General features: G+C 50.3%; 1 pseudogene; it reads left to right on the forward strand.

The window, feature by feature from the left end:
• Nucleotides 1–1124: 1124 nt before the first annotated feature.
• On the forward strand, nt 1125–14984 carry LOC149334643 (uncharacterized; annotated as a pseudogene).
• The last annotated feature ends 657 nt before the right edge of the window (nt 14985–15641 follow it).

A 15641-nucleotide genomic window follows, 5' to 3' on the forward strand; every position in this document is an offset into this window, starting at 1 on the left:
CGTACGCAGCATCCACTTGGCATCCACTTCGCGCGCGTAGCTATCGCTAGCCTCTGCAACGCCAAATGGCCAAATGAAGTACTAAATTTCTGAACGTAAAAATAAACATATCATCAAAGAACCAAAAAAAAAAAACAATTGAATCATACACTTTCATGCAAAACTAAGCACTTGAAGCTTGCACTAAGATTTATTTCTGCTTGAAACGGTTAAAACCACTTTGGCAAACTAGCCTGCATCGCCACCGTGCGGAGCGACACCAAGCAGCAAGCTGCGACGTGACTCAAGAAATTCCAAGATCCGCCGACACGAAACGATAGCGCGCGGATGATCTGCGCGCGAGCGAGCTCGGCGAAAGCGGCGAGAAGGCGGCGAAGGCAGCGTACGCTGCGCCTGTCAATCCGCGTGCTGGCGCCAGCTAGCCGAGGCGTAACAGAGGCGTTCACAACATGAAGCAAATTTTTTCACTCGCGTAATTACCGTCGGCTTTCAGGGCCATTATATGTTACCTAAATCCAGCCTTACGAGTGGCGGGTTAGCTGCACTCGATGTGGAACGTGATTCGGGCTCCGTAGGAGAAAACGCGCTTTCGGTGTTCGAATACAAATAGCGGTCTTTGCACCGGCGCGCCTGCTCTTAGAAACGTCAAGCAGGAGAGCCATCTATTTTATGTGCCGTGATTTACAGCATGTTTAATCCACGGCGGCAACTCTCTGCTCATTGCTAGGCGCGTCTCCTTGACGTGGTCTCAAGTTCCACGTGTTAGAAACAAGTCTAGAAAGCATCTGACTACAGATTTTTCGCAGAAGTTTCACAGCAAACGTCTGACTGCAGATGTTTAAGAGACGTCGCAGAGGAAACTTCTTCTTGTCGACATCTATGAGACGTTTGAACGCAGCGCAAGACGTTTGTAGTCATTTGGAGCTGTTCTGAGACGTTTGTAAGACGTTCTGTGTTTCGTGGCGCAGCGTATCGCAGCGAGTGCGATAGGTGCTCCTCGCATTGCCAAGCCTGACGTTCCCTATTTTGTGTGGTTCGGTCGGCGCTACAGCGACGTGAAGAAGCCGGCAGCCAGTCTACTTTCGTGTTTCGCAAAGAATTGAATTCTGTGTTGTGTGAAAGCCATGGGATGCCCCCGCAACTGTAGCGCCCGGACGGCCGCGGGCGGTACCCCTTCTCGTCCCGACCACGACGACGAGAATCATGACCGGCTGCTGCCTACCGCAGTGCTCGAACAACAGCCGCAACGGCGTGCGAATGTTCCGTTTTCCGGCCAGCCCTACCAGAAGAAAACGCTGGCTTGCACAAATCAAGCGAGACCGATGGACACCGACCGCCTCGGCATACGTATGCAGTGTCAGTATTGCTCAAATCCTTATGCGGGTCCAGAGTGATTTTTGGCATACAGTATAAAGTCTTGCTGCATGCCTACATCAAGAATATCATCAGTCGACTGACGAGTCAGTGTTTGGTTTGGTTTATGAGGGTTTAACGTCCCAAAGGGACTCGGGCTATGAGGGATGGCATAGTGTAGCGCTTTGTATAATTTCGGCCCCCTGTAGTTCTGTAGCCTGCACAGGCATTGCACAAGTACACGGGCCTCTAGCATTTCGTCTTCATTGAAAGGCGACCGCCGCGGCCGGGATCAGACCCGCGTATTTCGGGCCAGCAGCCGAGCATTTCACCATTCAGCCACCGCGGCGGCCTAACGAGCGAATGTGTGTCGGGATTCGTGCTACAGCACACTGAATTTTGCGTACGTAATGCCCTCGTAAACAGCACTGCCTAGCCTCAATAATTGCCTGCAGCAGCGGAAGCAGCACATAAAGGTGAAAACGATTTTAACTGCACGAGCCCCGCACAGCAAGGTTTGGAATTGTTGCTGTTTGTACCTTGAACGTTGCGGCGACGGCACTATAGCCTGAAATACATCTCGCTGGCATTCCATGTCTGCGCAAACGTTCTCATGCACTTATTCAAGCACAATAATCAAGTTCAAAAGAGGAGGAAAAGTAAATCTGGAAACCGCGCGCAGACGCAGAATAAATAAAAAACGGAACCTTGGGCCGGGTTGATGTTGGCTGCTTTAGGAATAATATAGTGTGATATTATGACATTATATTCATAGTGATATAGCTTGATTGCTGTTATTCTGAAAATGGTCGTGCTCCCATGGCCAGAGCAAGAAATTTTTGGATACAAAATGTTGGAAGAGGCCGTGTGAAAGGGAATAGGCAGCGGCTGCAGCAGGCTGTAGATATTGAGCAGTGCATTTATTTACAGCGGGTGTATTTCCAGGGCTTTTAAACAAGTTCGACTTCCTTGCTAATGCCAGCGTAGTTACGAGTAACTCTGATTAATTTATTTTGGGGTTACTATTTGACATGTTATGTGCTCTAGTGGAGGGCTGTCGTACACACTGCTATCATTCCTGCATATATAGGCCGCCGCGGTGGCTCAGTGGCTATGGTGCTCGGCTGCTGGCCCGAAAGACGCGGGTTCGATCCCGGTCGCGGCGGTTGAATTTCTTTGCAGGAGAAATTCCAGGCCCGTGTACTGTGCGATATCAGTGCACGTTAAAGAACCCCAGGTGGTCGAAATTTCCGGAGCCCTCCACTACGGCGTCTCTCATAGCCTTAGTCGCTTTGGGACGTTAAACCCCATAAACCAACTAAACCAACCATTCCTGCATAGATAGGATGCCTATGAAAAACAGATTTCCCCTTCATGATGCATAAGTGGTGATATTGATACGTGGCGGCAAGCCGATGAATACAGGCCACTTGATGGTAGGTGAAAGATGATTTTAATGGCTGCAGGCCTAGCGCGAGCGCTCCGTCCCGCGCCACTGCCTGCTTCTTCGTTGTCTTCTACGTATCAATATATTTTCAGACTCTACACGCTTACACTTGTAGCTGCTTGGCACAACGTGCTATGAGAATCGAAGCATTGGTGATACACTGGTGATATTTACTAAATTTCTGTGTTGCAGGCCCGATTTGAGGACTGCAGCTTTGAACAGGAAAGGAAGGATAACTGGAAGAAGGTAACAAGAAATGCCAACCCAAGTTTGCTTGCTTTCCGTCGTGAGTGTTTATGCCAATATCGATGTAGGATTGTGGGTTTTCAATTCTTTTTGAAAATTATTCATGCTTGTTGGTGCTTATCACAGCTTTAGCAGGCCTCCACAATTGGAAGAAAGGATATATGTAGAATTTAACCCGAGCCGCCGCGGTGGCTCAGTGGACCCGAAAGACGCGGGTTCGATCCCGGCCGCGGCTGCAGAATTTCTTTGGAGGAGAAATTCTAGAGGCCCGTGTACTGTGCGATGTCAGTGCACGTTAAAGAACCTCAGGTGGTCGAAATTTCCGAAGCCCTCCACTACGGCGTCTCTCATAGCCTTAGTCGCTTTGGGACGTTAAACCCCATAAACCAAAAACCAATCCAAACCAGAATGTAACCCGAGGCATAACGGGTATTCGGGAGGTGTGTGCGTGTGTGTGCGTGCATGCGTGTGCGTGCGTGCGTGTGTACGTGCATTGGTGGGAGAGAGAGTGGTGTACAATGAATGTGCACCACAGAAGTGAACATATCGGGCGCGTGGCTATGACGATCACTTTAGGCGAATAAATGTCTGCACCATATTTAATTTTAATTCAAGCTCATTGCAGCTTAAATATGCTTATGCATACTGTCAAGCACTACCTTGTGGTAATAAGGCCACTTATGCAGATGTGAAAAAGTGAAATGAGGAATAAAAAACAATTAAATGAAGATAACAGAGATGGCAGCACCCCATGGAACATGACGGTTTTGCTGCGCTCTGCAGATCGCCTCCAAAGCTATGGTGAGGAAGCATGGCTGGAAAAAGCAGCACGAAAACACGACGAACACAGAAGCTGACTGGACAGGCGCTGAACTATCAACAGTTTATTGAGAGCAACGAGCGCCTTTTTAAATGCCAGCCAGTACCTACCTGACATCGCAAAAACAGTAAAAGCAAACAAAGAAAAAAAATACTGAAATCAAAACATGATCCATCAAGACCCTTATCAATGGATGGTGTTTTGATATGCAGATATCTGTGCTTTGTTTGTTTTACTCTTTTTTTCTGGTGTCGCGTGGGCCTTGGCTGGTATTTAAAAAGCTGCTTGTTGCTCTCAATAAATCATTGGCAGTTTGAAACCTGTCCTGTCAACTTGTGTGTTCGTCGTCGTCTTTTCGCACTGCTTCCTCTAGCAATGCAACCCTACCAAGCCCAAACCACAACTCTTGTACAGGTGGTGAGGATGGCTAATGCATAAAATATACATGCTGGTTGCCACAATGTAAAGTTCAAAATTTGGCCACGACTTCTTCACGTAGCAGCAATTCCAAGCTTTAGGCCTCTCTCGGCGACCAAAAAAAGAGCTGCAGATTTTTTACCAGGCTAAAATTAAGTAACCATGCATCAGTGTGCATTATATGTGCCGCAGAGACAACTTACAGCTCTGGTTCCTTTGAAAGATTGACATGCGAAAATAGGTAATGACTTGCCAGCCGCTTTCCCACTTTGCACCTGGGACATCACGGGGGCTAGTTTGTGTGATGGGCTGCTGGCGACTAAAGTGACTGCTTCCGAGTTACCAACAAACACAATATAAAGCTGCTGTTATTGGGTGCGTCAAGAACTGCAAAACGCGTCACTAGAATCGAGGGTTGGTAGCAGTTTGCTGACAATCTCGTGCAGAACAACCGCCTTTTTAATTCACCAAAGGGTAGTATTTTCTCCACTTATTATAGTATATTGCCACGTATCATTGTAGTGTTTGTTCGTTCACGCTCAAGGCTGCAGGAAAGGGTTGTTATCACTTTTGTTCGTGGCGCGAGAAGCGACCAGACTAATCTCGATTTATCGCAGCCATGAAGGGCTGCATCTAGATTTTTCTAGATTACTGTAGATGATCTTGTCCTGTTATCTGGAAGTTTCCTTGCCGCCTTTAAATTGAGCGATGCCGCGAGCGGCGGACATTCGTAGTTCGACGACCGCCGAGCACGCCTGTTGCTTACGCCGCCGCCGAGTGATTCAGTTCTTTTGAGGGCGCAAGTCAGCCCAAATAAAGAGCTTCGTTTGCAAGTATTTCTGGTGTCTTCCTGACCGCTGGACTGCCGTCACTACAATGTGACATCTGGGTAACAACCCTTTCCTGCAGCCTTGAGCGTGAACGAACAAACACTACAATGATACGTGGCATTATTTGGGCAAGTCAGCCCAAATAAAGAGCTTCGTTTGCAAGTATTTCTGGTGTCTTCCTGACCGCTGGACTGCCGTCACTACAACGTGACATCTGGTGGAGGTGCTGGGTAGCCTCCCATGTTCCGGACACCCCCTACAAGTCGAGACGCCAGCCCTTTGAGTCATCTACCGCAGGACCTGAGTCCAGTCCACCGCGCAAGCCGACGCCTGCAAGGGGACGCACCTGAGTTCGGGACCCTGCCGGACCCTACCCGGAAGCGAAAGCAAGTACCAACGTCCATCATGACCTTGCCCCAGACGACCACTCCAATCATTCTGCAGCAGCCCCGGGTGCCACCAACCTTCGACGCTTCGCCTGGCGCCGACCCCGAGGAATGGCTGGAGCAGTTCGACCGTGTGGCTGTCTTCAACAACTGGGACGACGCCATGAAATTTAGGTACGTCTTCTTCGCCCTGGAGGGACCAGCAAGAGTCTGGTTCGAGAATGAGGAAGCCAGCCTTGCCAACTGGGAAACCTTCAAGGAACAGCTTCTGAAGACCTTCACAAACGTCGTGCGAAAGGAGAGAGCCCAGCAGCTGCTACAGTCTCGCATACAACACCCAAACGAGACCGTTGCAGTGTATACTGAGGAGATGAAGCGTCTCTTCCGGCGTGCCGACATGAACATGAAGGAAGAAGAGAAGGTGAAGTTGCTGATGCGAGGAGTTAAAGAGCAACTATTTGCCGGCCTCGTTCGCAACCCACCGAAAACCGTCGCTGAATTCGTAGAAGAGGCATCCACAATGGAGAAAACTCTCGACGCCCGAGCCCGCCAGTATGACCGCCAGCAGCGCTTTTTGTCAGCAAGCTGCATGGACACCGCTAACAATGATAACCTGCGGGAGGTTATACGTGAAGTTGTGCGAGAGGAGCTCCGACGGTTGCTGCCAACGGGAACGCAGCCGCAACTTTCATCGCTCACTGACGTCATCCGGGACGAGGTTCAACAGGCCTTGGGTGTGACGCCGACACCCACGCAGCCTCTGCAGCCCCCAGCCATGACTTACGCCGCAGCTGTGCGTCGTCCTGCACCTCGACGACGGGACCCAAGCCCCTATCGCCCTCAGCCAGCTGCGTTGGACCGCCGCCCACTCGCCCCAACCCGCCCGTCCTACGAGCGACGCGCGCAGCCGAGGAAATGCGACGAGTGGAGAACTCCCGACCAGCGCCGCCCACTATGCTTCCACTGTGGCGAAGCCGGTCACGTCCTCCGGCACTGCCCATACAGAAGACTGGGCATCCGAGGGTTCTCTTACGACGCTCCACGACCCCGACCCGGCCAGCGACCAGCCGAAATCGAGGAGTTTTTACGTCGGGAAGAATACTCATCGCCGAGCCGCCTATCACGTTCCCCGTCGCCATCGTCCCCGCGCTTTGTTTCTCCTAGCCGAGGTTACGCCGTGCGTGGACGCTCCCCCAGCCCACGAAGGTTAAACTAAATAAAGCAGCCTCTGGAGGTGAGGTTGCTTCTAAGCGCAATGACAAAGATCCTCCATCGACGAGTACTCAAGACCATGCCTCAACTACGACGACAACACCGACGACGACAACACCGACGACGACAACACCGACGACGACAACACCGACGACGACAACACCGACGACGACAACACCGACGACGACAACACCGACGACGACAACGCCGACGACGACGACACCGACGACGACGCGGCCAGACTTGAAGCTTTTACCGCTGCCCAGTGAAGTAACGTCGCAGTACGCCCACCGCAGCCTCACTACTCGACGAAGCCGAGATCGGACACCGAAGACAACGTACAATACCAGAACGCGAACAAGTGACCTTGAAGTTACGGTCGACGGTCACGCGGTTACTGCCTTGGTGGACACGGGAGCTGACTACTCTGTCATGAGTGGCCCACTCGCTGTCCGACTCAGGAAGGTGACAACAACCTGGGATGGCCCGCTGATCCGCACCGCAGGTGGCAACCTGATTACGCCGTCAGGACGCTGCACCGCGAGAGTTACTGTAAATGGGAGAACCTATGCGACAACCTTCCTGATCCTACAGCAATGCTCGAGAGACGTGATTTTGGGAATGGACTTCCTGAACGAACATCGGGCGATCATCGACCTTCGATCTAAGTCGATCAAGCTTTCCACGGAAAAAGCCATACCTGTTGCGACGAGCGCGACTCATCACGTTGCCTTAAACGTCCTCGATGAAGCATTGAGTGTGCCGCCCCGATCAAGTGTTCTCGTCGGCATAGGTACTGGAGACATCGAAAATGCCGAAGGTGTTATCGAGGGGAACACCCAGTTACTCCTGGATCGAGGATTGGGCGTCGCGAGGGGAGTCGCCGAAATCCGAAATGGCCGAGCCCAGGTGTTGCTAACCAACTTCACCGAAGAATACCGGCATCTAAACAAAGTGTCGTGTCCGGTCGCTGTGTTGAATGCAGCGAAGACGCACACGGTACTTTTAGACTTCGTTTATTTAAAGCTGAAGAGGGTGCGACCAGCGTCGACCGAGGCAGGAGCCGAACTGGCCGCCCGAAGAAAGGAGGGAGTGGAGAAGCGTCCACGGCAGGGAGTGGCTTCCCAGAACAGGAGGAGGGTGCGGGGGCGCACCGTGGGGGGGCATCCGGCGACAGCGTGCGACGAGGGGCAAGCGGTCGTTAGGAGGAGGATTGAGTGGTCGTTAGGAGGAGGATGCGAACTGTCGTTAGGAGGGGAATGCGAGTGGTCGTTAGGAGGGGGCGCACACACACAAAAGCAATAAGGGGACACAACACAAAGGTACGACGATCGCTTTCCTCGACGAGCTGGCAGACATCAGAGACGTATTTGCCCTACCCGACCAACCTGCAGAACTATCTGAACAAGGCCATCAACCCACGTTCGACATCAACCCAGCATTACCCCGGAGCAGACAAGACCAAATACGCAGTCTTCTTCAAAGGTACACCGATTGCTTCTCATCAGCATCGAATGTGCGACGAACCCGGCTTGCCAAGCACCGCATTGTCACAGACGAACACGCACGACCACTGCGACAGAGCCCCTACCGCGTATCGCCGTTAGAACGCCAAGCTATCCGCAAGCAAGTTGAGGAAATGCTTCGTGACGACGTCATCCAGCCATCGAGGAGCCCCTGGGCAGCACCGGTCGTCCTAGTGCAAAAGAAAGACGGCACCCTTCGCTTTTGCGTCGATTACCGCCGCCTGAACAACATTACGAAGAAGGATGTCTACCCCCTCCCCCGCATCGACGATACACTGGACCGGCTGTGCAACGCTAAGTACTTCTCATCGATGGACCTGAAGAGCGGCTACTGGCAAATTGAAGTCGACGAAAGAGATCGCGAGAAGACTGCGTTCATCACGCCAGACGGACTCTTCGAGTTCAAGGTGATGCCATTCGGCCTCTGCTCTGCCCCAGCGACGTTCCAGCGAGTAATGGATACGGTGCTCGCAGGCTTGAAATGGCAGATTTGCCTAGTCTACTTAGATGACGTTGTTGTCTTCTCCTCAAGCTTTGAAGACCACCTCAGAAGGCTTCGGATAGTGCTGGAAACGATCAAGTCTTCAGGCCTGACACTGAAACGAGAGAAGTGCCACTTCGCTTACGAGGAGCTGCTGTTCCTTGGTCACGTCGTAAGCAAGGATGGAGTTCGCCCAGACCCCAAGAAGACGGCTGCGATCGCAGAGTTTCCACAGCCTAATGACAAGAAGGCTATACGCAGATTCCTTGGATTATGCGCTTATTACCACTTGATATTCGTCAAGAACTTTTCGCGCATCGCTGAACCTTTGACCCAACTTACCAAGGCTGACGTGCCTTTTAAATGGGAAAGGCCGCAAGAGGAAGCTTTCAACGAACTGAAGCGCCGCTTACAGTCCCCTCCTGTGCTCGGGCACTTTGATGAAAACGCCGAAACCGAAGTTCATACCGATGCAAGCAGTGTGGGCTTAGGAGCGGTCCTCGTTCAGAAAAATGGCAGACAGGAGAAGGTTATCGCGTACGCTAGCCGTTCACTGTCGAAAGCCGAGGCCAACTACTCGACCACGGAGAAAGAATGTCTCGCCATTATTTGGGCCACGTCGAAATTTCGCCCCTACCTGTACGGACAACCATTCAAGGTTGTGAGCGATCACCATGCTCTGTGCTGGCTAGCCAATTTGAAAGATCCCTCCGGCCGCCTTGCTCGTTGGAGCCTGCGCCTCCAAGAATTCGACATAACTGTAGTCTACAAATCTGGACGCAAGCATTCCGACGCAGACTGCTTGTCGCGAGCCCCCGTCGACGCAGCACCGGAAGAGGAAGACGACGACGCTTTCTTAGGACCGGTAAGCGCGAGCAGTTTCGCGCAGCAGCAGCGCTCGGATCCTGAGTTGCAAAGTCTGGTTGATTATCTGCAAGGCAAGACCGCATCGCCTCCCCGAGGGTTCAAGCGCCAACTGTCGTCCTTCGTCCTTCACAATAATGTCCTTCTGAAGAAGAACTTCGCGCCCAACAGGACAGTGCATCTTCTTGTCGTGCCCAAAAATCTCAGGCAAGAAATTATGCAGGCATGTCATGATGAGCCGACTGCAGGGCATCTCGGGATTGCTCGCACGTTGCACCGCATCCAGGAGAAGTACTATTGGCCGCGGCTAGCTACCGACGTTTCGCATTACGTGAAAACGTGCCGTGAGTGTCAACGACGCAAAACGCCTCCGACTAGACCAGCCGGACTCCTGAACCCCATACCACCGCCAACTAAGCCCTTTCAGCAAATCGGGATGGATCTACTCGGCCCCTTTCCTACTTCATCATCAGGTAACAAGTGGATCATCGTGGCCACCGACTACATGACCCGCTACGCCGAAGCAAAAGCGTTGCCTAGTGGTACCGCAACAGAAGTTGCAAAATTTTTTGTCGAACAAATTCTCCTCCGACACGGCGCACCCGAAGTACTCATCACAGACAGAGGAACAGCATTTACAGCGGAACTGACGCAAGCCATTTTAAAGTACAGCCAGACAAGTCATCGGAGGACAACTGCCTATCATCCGCAAACCAACGGACTCACAGAGCGTCTGAACAAGACCATCGCAGACATGCTCTCCATGTTCATCGACGCCGAACACAAGACGTGGGACTCTATTCTGCCCTACGTGATCTTCGCCTATAATACTGCCACCCAGGAGACAACCAGGTTTACTCCATTCCAGCTGGTATACGGCAGGAAGCCCACAACAACACTCGACGCAATGCTCCCGCACGTTTCCGACGAAGACAACCTCGACGTCGCCGCCTACCTTCATCGCGCCGAGGAAGCCCGAAGACTTGCACGGCTTCGCATTCAAGACCAGCAGCACACCGACGCCCGACGCTACAATCTGCGCCGACGAGACACGCATTATAAGCCAGGTGATCGGGTTTGGATATGGACGCCAGTTCGCCGCCGCGGATTGAGCGAAAAGTTGCTGCGACGCTACTTTGGCCCGTACAGGGTTCTCCGTCGCATCGGTGACCTCGACTATGAAGTCATCCCCGACGGCACGACAGCATCTCAGCGACGCCGCCCACGCCCGGAAGTCGTACATGTCGTACGCCTGAAGCCATATTATGAACGCTGAAGGACTCGAAGTTTCATTCTCCGTGTTTATTTTCATTTTAAAGCATCGAGACGATGCTTCTTTGGAAGGGGGGTAATGCCACGTATCATTGTAGTGTTTGTTCGTTCACGCTCAAGGCTGCAGGAAAGGGTTGTTATCACTTTTGTTCGTGGCGCGAGAAGCGACCAGACTAATCTCGATTTATCGCAGCCATGAAGGGCTGCATCTAGATTTTTCTAGATTACTGTAGATGATCTTGTCCTGTTATCTGGAAGTTTCCTTGCCGCCTTTAAATTGAGCGATGCCGCGAGCGGCGGACATTCGTAGTTCGACGACCGCCGAGCACGCCTGTTGCTTACGCCGCCGCCGAGTGATTCAGTTCTTTTGAGGGCGCAAGTCAGCCCAAATAAAGAGCTTCGTTTGCAAGTATTTCTGGTGTCTTCCTGACCGCTGGACTGCCGTCACTACAACGTGACAATATACACAGTCAGCATGTTGTGTTGATGGCTGGCTCTTGTGCTGTGCTAGGGGAAACTGCAAATATGTTGTTGCTTCATTCCATTTTACTACAGAGCTTATAGTGTGTAATCTTACTATCTGCTTCACATATCATGACACCAACGCCATAAGACAAGTTGTAGCTAACTCTCAGGCAGGTCGGCTGTACCTTCCTCAGATCGGCATGCACTCAAGTGATTAACATGGAGTGAGATGTTATCATACCAATGTGGAACAGTAGGGCAGAGTCACTGAACAGCGTTAACAGTTTTGCATTCACTCTGAGAAAAATCACGACCCGTTCCAAATTCTGGTCATTTTGCTTGTTGATTGCCCTGGCATTACCCTAACTTTATCTGTTCGGCACAGGAGGGTTATTTATCACCCCATAAATATGCTGACACAAGTTATCACATTTTTCTGTGTGTCTCCGAGGTTCATGCAATGCTGTACCAAATGTAGGCTGCTGGCCCTTAGAGGACGTTTTGAGCGCTGGCTGCAGCGTTTGGCTGTTTTCTACACTTTATGCAAACAAATTCAATAATACAAGTGTACTCAGATTTGCGGATGAGAAGTGCAGTGCTGCCACTTTTTTTCGGCCCCAAAGTAGATAGGTCAGTTGGTCTAAAACTCACTCACATATAGCGCACAGACTGGGCGACCCATGTCGTGGTGAGAGCCCTGGCAAAATAAATGAATATGGTGAGGGAGTTTCTTGACACGAGGGACCAACTTATGCATAAGCACCTGAAACCAAATTCTTACAATTTTTTGCAGCTGTGCCAAAACGCCACAAGCCACCAAAGCGTCTCTTCCAAGAAGCAGCCTCGGCCAACGCGGAGGCAACTGCTAATAATGGATCTACAAGCCAGTGTGGTGGCGTACCAAACCTGTGCCCTGATGAGATGGCAGCTGAACATGTGGAAGATCAGCTTTCTGAGAATTGTGACAGTCATGAGGTCCACTCACCGCACCAGCATGACAACTCGAATGTGTGTCATACGCCAGGCAGTTGTAGAACAAGTAGCTCTGCATGCTCACCAACTTTGCAGCCCTGCATGCGTTCACCAACTTCGATACCATTAGAGGAAAACACTCGCCTGCCAAAGGTGTGTAGTTGTCAGCTGCAGTGTCGACAGTGATGAGGACGAGGAGCCTTCACAGAGGACTACTACTGCCGCGTGTAGTAAGTTAAGCAGCATTTATGCTGTCACTACCATCACTCCGGAAATTTCTGTTGCTAGCAGTCTAGATTATGAAAATAAGTGCAGCTCCTCATCCCTCCCCCATGTATCCACTGAGCCCTCTAGCCACACTTTGGGTAACCTCAGTGGTAGCACTTCTCAGAACATGCTCCCTTCACTACAGCTGAACGACATTAATTCAGAGTGCAATGGCATAGTGGTGCCAGAACTGCCACCAGAATAAATGGCAGAGTCCTGTGCCAACCCCGAAACTTCCAGTCCCGTCTTGTTCGCTTTCTCTGGAAACCACACCAGCAAAAAAACTAGAATCTGCACGCAATATCACTGCAGAGCTGAAGAAAAGGTACAGCGACTTAACACGGAAGTACAAGAGGCTAGAAATGCTGCACAACCAGGCAAAGGCATCTATTCGAAGCCTCAAACGACAAGTTAAGTCTGAGCGTCAAAAACATGACTCCATGTCCAAGATGACATTCCTAAATGAAGACCAAAAGAAGGTAATGACCGGAAAAACAAACAGAGGATGCGTTTGGTCTGAAAAAACATTAAGAACATCGCAGCAAATCAAGCATGCATGTGGTGCAGCTGGTTATGAACTTCTGCGATCATTATCGTATCCCCTGCCTTCAAACAGAACCCTGATCAGGAGGTTACAAAACGTTCACTTCCTTCCAGGCGTCCTCGATGAAGTGTTCGATGTATTAAAACGGAAAGTGGAGGCCATGGAAGATATTGAAAAGGACTGTGTCCTTTTCATGGATGAAATGGAAATCGCTCAAGGGTACGAGCGTGACCATGCTTTAGACTACCTTTTTGGCAGCACAACCCTGCCCGACATGCCAGACAATGTTACAAATCACGCGTTAGTGTTTATGGTAGGTGGCCTAAATAAACGCTATAAGCAAGTGGTTGCATACCACTTCACAGGCAGATCTACTGACGGACGGCTGCTGAAAGACTTCGTTTTCAGCCTTATAGAAAGGCTCCACAGCATATCACTACGAGTTCTTGCTGTAACCAGCGATATGGGATCAGCAAATCGCGCAGTGTGGCGGTTGCTAGGGCTTTCTAGCCACCGAAGCTCTGAAACAGTTCGCAGTATACCTCACCCTGACCTTGAAGGTAGGCTGCTGCATTTTATGGCAGACCCAGCACATGTTATAAAAAACCTTCGGGCTCAGCTTCTGCGGGTAAGCTGTTTCTACTTGAGCACTGACACAGTGAACCAGCAGGGTCTTCCTGGTAATAAAGTCGACATTAAGGATGTAGAGGAAGTACTCCAGCATGACTCTGATAACGACCTTAAGATAGCAAATGGCTTGTCTGCTGTCCATGTGAGCACTGGACATTTTACCAAAATGAAAGTAAGCATTGCTGTACAGCTCTTTCGAGAAGCCCCTGCTGGTATTCGCTACCTAATCCAGAAAGGAAAGCTTCCAGCAGAAGCAGAGGCAACGGCTTGGTTTTTCGAGCTACTTTGGAGATGGTATAGTTTAATGTCGTCCCGTCATCCTGTGCTTGCTCTGAGCAAGATAGATGTTGCCAAGTATGAAGAGTCGATAGCAACGCTTCACCTTGCCCAACATACGTTGCGACATGTGAAGATTGGAACGGCACACTGGAAGCCGTCTCAGGCAGGCCTTCTGATCTCCACATCTGTTGTACTTAGCCTTGCAGAAGAACTTCTGTACCACCGTGGGTACACATACATCCTGACCAGTCGATTGAGCCAGGACTGCCTGGAAAACATTTTCTCAATCCTGCGGATGAAAAAGCCTACCCCAAGTGCATACGATGTGAAATGTGCTTTGAAGCTAGTTTGTGTAGGGCAGTTTCTGCAGACACCGAAATCATCTAGCTATGACACTGACGACAGCCTGCACCTCGCCGACCTTCTTGGACCAGCTCTTCGAAAGCAGCTTGTGGAGTTTGAAGATGACGAGGAGCAGCTAGAGGACCTTATTATTGAGGAAGTTTCTTCAACTGAATGTGACATTTTTGCTTACTTTGGAGGATTTCTTTTCAAGGCTGTATTGAAAGCAACTGGGAATTGCGAGCCATGCAGAGCAGTATTAGTTGGATAAAAGGAAAGCTACAACGCCCTCATCAACTTAAAGGAGTACGTAAAGGGGGCTCACAACCTAATCAGGCCAAGCAATGCTGTGATGGGTGTTCTGGTTCACTTTGAGGAACATTTCAAGGCCTTTGTCACAGCTGATACCATCTTGGACACGGAGGCTCCATTCAGAACCATATCAAGGTTCCTGGCTGAAAACGTGGAGGTTAATCTCGAAGGAGTGTGTAGTTGTCACAAAGAAAAAGTTGAAAGGTTGCTTTTGGAGAAGTATGTTCGCTCACGATTGCGAATGCATCTTCGCCAACAAATGGCTCGATGTGTTGAGGCACATTCCAGCAAGACGTGTGCTGGAGTAAACCTATCATAGGTCAAGGAAAAGAATCGGGAAAGGTTTTTGTAGGCTGCTCTTTCTAATTATGAACCAAGTGGCATAGTATGAATACAGACTGTTTCTGGGTTGTCTGCTGGATGCAACATATTGATTTATTTCCTTTTTTTTACTTTGCATGTCAGTAGTTATTAATGTAAAACATTTTAAAGTAGGGACTTGACCACTGTGCCGCATAAGCAAGTTTTGCCTGATGTGTAAAGCCATCAGCCAGATAGTAGGTCAAATATGTTACTTCATAAGTAAACTTCCTGTTAGAAGACTTCGATGAGCAACACACTGCACACCTACCTGCTGTATTTGTGCATAGGCCACCGTTACATTCACTGTATGTAAGCGTCTCCACATCATGCTGCTTTACAGTACAATCCTAACTCTCCTTTCTAATCTCTTACATTTTGTGTTAATGGTGTACACTTGTGCCCAATTGATAGGACCCCTGTTGATATGGACGACTCGAATTATGGACACCTTTTCTGGGGACCAACCTTTCAATGCATTTACCCCTCATTAATATGGAAACTCGCTGTCCGGACTATCGACAGCGTGAATATGCACGGAGCCCACTGAGACCCATGCATTTTTGTCCCATTAATACGGACAATGATAACAAAATTCTGATTCTCTCTACCAGAT

This window comes from Amblyomma mixtum, chromosome 8 (genome assembly GCF_055824585.1).
Source record: "Amblyomma mixtum isolate Tamu chromosome 8, ASM5582458v1, whole genome shotgun sequence".
Taxonomy (NCBI): Eukaryota; Metazoa; Arthropoda; class Arachnida; order Ixodida; family Ixodidae; genus Amblyomma; species Amblyomma mixtum.